Genomic DNA, 4,228 nt, shown 5'->3' with positions numbered 1-4,228 from the left:
TGCATGTGTGCACGATATCAAGCTGCTCCTAAAGAATGTCATCTTAAAGCCGTGAAAAGGATAGTGAGATACTTAATCCATACACCAAATTTTGGCATTTGGTATCCTAAGAGGGCCTCTTTCGATCTTGTTGGCTATTCCGACTCGGACTATGCCGGAGACAAGGTTGATAGAAAGTCCACTTCGGGTACTTGTCAATTTCTTGGTAGATCTCTTGTGTCTTGGTCCTCCAAGAAACAAAACTCGGTATCCTTATCCACCGCCAAAGCGGAATACATTGCCGCTGGTTCATGTTGTGCTCAATTACTTTGGATGACCCAAACTCTTAAAGATTATGGGATATATGTGAGACATGTTCCATTGCTTTGTGACAATGAAAGTGGTATCAAAATTGGTCATAATCCCGTACAACATTCTCGAACTAAGCATATTGAAGTTCGTCATCATTTCATTCGAGATCATGTTGCTAAGGGTGACATTGATCTTAAGCATGTTTGATCTTAAGCATGTTTGCAATTAGCGGATATATTCACTAAACCTCTTGATGAGAAAGTGTTTTGCAGGTTGAGAGGAGAATTGAACATCATTGATGCTTCAAACTTGGAGTAGAAACTCCATTGGATACATGCAAGACATGAGCTTATGACTAATCCTTGATATTTCTCTTATGATGAAGATCTTATGTCTTGGATATATTTTCATCTTGCATGTTATCTAACCCATGTAGGTACTTGGTTAAATCAAATTCCATGAGATTGTAATCTACTCACATCTTGAGCAATCTCTACATCACCAAGTTTCTACACTATGGTGGTTGAAGACAAGGAAGCACGAAACCATTCAAGCATATCCTTTGACAAATTCTATGTTGAGCTTCATGATTGTCATCTTTGGATACACAAGTGCTCTTCCTTGCAAGAACTAATCCATGTAAGTAGATGGACTCAAATTCCAAGTGGTGCTCCAAATTCTTGATGAGCTACATCAACCTTGAGCAACCCACACAAGTTCAACTACATGTTAAACACCACCAACCAAGGTATGCCATTCCATCTTAGAGAAGCTTTACTCCAAGTCATGAGCTAAAGCAACTCGACAAGATGTGAATACATCAAGATGCTTAAACGTAAAATGGCAACCCCATTTTGAGCTTAAACGATGAGTATGACCTATGATCAAGTGATCTCACTTGACTCCTAAGTCAATATACTCTAACATAGGTGACTTTTGTCGCCGACCATCTCTAGATGAAGTTCTCTTGTGTTCTTTTCTGTGTTTTTACATTTGTCTCATGCATATTTGTTTCCCCTTTCAATTCATTGCATATCATTCAGTAAATTCCTTGCAAATCCTTGTGAGATCTTACTAGTCTAGTGAGCTAAGGTGACAAGTGTTTTCTCTATGATGAACTCGGTTTCACCGATTTGATGTTTTCGGTCCAACCGAATCCTTTCGGTAAAACCGAAGCATACCACTCGGTGCCACCGATTTCACAACAGGAAAAACAGTTTGCCACTTACTCTGTGTTTCTTCTGGTCCAACTCCACTCAATGAATCTTGTCCTCTACAAGCATCACATTTTTATCATTGCTTTGTGCTATGACTCAAGTACCAAACCCATTCGACAGATTCCAGAAAACCCTTCTTGGAAATTGATGTCAAAGGGGGAGAGAGAGATCACATCAAAGCTTATCATTCAGAGAGAGATCCTTAGGGGGGAGAGATCCTCAGGGGGAGAGAATACTTAAGTAAAAAGTATTTCTCAAGGATCCCAGATGCTTGGTGTTCAAGAGGAGAGATGCCACATGTCTTCTTGAGGGGAGAGGCATGTTCATAGATCTTTTGTGCTTATTTGCATTAGCTTGAATTAGCTCTGTTCATCATTTATATCTTTCAGCTCTGATTTTCTTTTCCCTATGTTCTCCCAGTATCCCATGCTAGATTCAGGGGGAGCAAGACATCTAAGGGAGAGAAATCAGTTAAATTCATTGCATACCTTTACTCTTGGGGACATGTCTAATCCAATGTGGTACTTAGTACTCACTCTCTACATGTCATCCCAGTCTTGGTATTCTTGTAGTTTCTTTTGTTTGCTCTGGCTAGTAGGTGCATCTGTGTTATCTAACCTTGTTTACGCTGGTTCATTCCATCCTAAGCCAACTCAAGACTACAAGGTAAGTATATGCATCACAATCATGTGTATGAGGAATTCTTGCTGATGTACATACTGTTTGCAAGAAGGACTCATGAGCATGAAGGTATTTTATTTAATATTCTTTGCTCTGATGCATATGGCCAAGATACATGTAACACATTACCTACTCTATTCATGGTTATGCTCTCACATGCCCTTATATTCCATATTCACATGATTGCATACATGTAGGGGGAGCCTATGCTTGTTACATGTCTTTCCAAAGCTTTACTTGCTACTCTTTATATCTTTATCTAAAGCTTTGATGTATGTTGTCATCAATTACCAAAAAGGGGGAGATTTAAAGCACAAGTGCTCCCTAGGTGGTTTTGGTAATTAATCTCAACATATCTCTTGTTGGACTAACACTTTTATCTAGTATGTTTCAGATAAGTTCAACAATGGAGTGGCATGGACTAAAGGATGTGGGAACTCCTTCAAGATGCTAAGGACAAAGGATCGGCTCAAGATTCAAGCTCAAGACTCTTCAGTTTATATTTTAGTGATCCAAGATCACATTGAGTCTATAGGAAAAGCCAATACTATCAAGAAGGGATGAGGTGTTGCTTAATGAGTGTCTTGCTCCACAGTGCTTAGTGATATGCTCCAAAACCCTCAACTACTTTCCCACTTCCACACATATGTCCTAAAACCTCAAGTCAAACTCGGCCCCACTGATTCTTTCTATCCGGCGCCACCAAGTTTGGATGTCATAGGCACCGCCACAAACCCTAGGCAAATTGGTCTCACCGATAGGGATCTCGGTCCTACCGAGATGGGATTGTAATCTCTCTGTGTATGTCCATTATCAAAATCGGTCTCACCGAGTTTGAGCAGTCGGTACTACCGAGATTACAATGCAAACTTCCTGGTTAACTCATTACCAAAATCGGTCCTACCAATTTTGTGTAATTGGTCCAACCGGGTTTGCCTGACCAACTCTCTAGAAAGCCTATTACCAAAATCGGTCTCACCGAGTTTGAGTAATCGGTCTCACCGAGATTACGTTATGCCGTAACCCTAACCGAATCGGTCTTACCGAGTTGCATGTCAGTCCCACCGAAAATCCTAACGGTCACTAGGTTTACTAAATCGGTCTGACCGAGTCTGTTGAATCGGTCCCACCGAGTTTGGTAAATTGTGTGTAACGGTTAGATTTTGTGTGGAGGCTATATATACCCCTCCACCTCCTCTTCATTCATGGAGAGAGCAATCAGAACAAACCTACACTTCCAACTTAGCATTTCTGAGAGAGAACCACCTACTCATGTGTTGAGGCCAAGATATTCCATTCCTACCATATGAATCTTGATCTCTAGCCTTCCCCAAGTTGCTTTCCACTCAAATATTCTTTCCACCAGATCCAAATCCTATGAGAGAGAGTTGAGTGTTGGGGAGACTATCATTTGAAGCACAAGAGCAAGGAGTTCATCATCAACGCACCATTTGTTACTTCTTGGAGAGTGGTGTCTCCTAGATTGGCTAGGTGTCACTTGGGAGCCTCCAACAAGATTGTGGAGTTGAACCAAGGAGTTTGTAAGGGCAAGGAGATCGCCTACTTCATGAAGATCTACCGCTAGTGAGGCAAGTCCTTCGTGGGCGACGACCATGGTGGGATAGACAAGGTTGCTTCTTCGTGGACCTTTCGTGGGTGGAGCCCTCCGTGGACTCGCGCAACCGTTACCCTTCGTGGGTTGAAGTCTCCATCAACGTGGGTGTACGATAGCACCACCTATCGGAACCACGCCAAAAACATCCGTGTCTCCAATTGCGTTTGAATCCTCCAAAACCCTTCCCTTTACATTCTTGCAAGTTGCATGCTTTACTTTCCGCTGCTCATATATTCATTGCATGCTTGCTTGTTATGTATTGTGAATGTTAAACTTGTGCCTAAACTCCACTTAAACTTAAAGAAATTAAAAACTGCAACTTTGTCACTTAGTGTCTAATCCCCCCCTCTAGACACCTCTTCTCAAGGTCCTACACCTAAGCATGCAACCAAGGGCACAAATTTGAATTTTCAACCAATTTATA

This window comes from Triticum aestivum, chromosome 4B (genome assembly GCF_018294505.1).
Source record: "Triticum aestivum cultivar Chinese Spring chromosome 4B, IWGSC CS RefSeq v2.1, whole genome shotgun sequence".
In the NCBI taxonomy this organism is placed as follows: Eukaryota; Viridiplantae; Streptophyta; class Magnoliopsida; order Poales; family Poaceae; genus Triticum; species Triticum aestivum.
Note: the sequence above shows the minus strand (reverse complement) of the source record.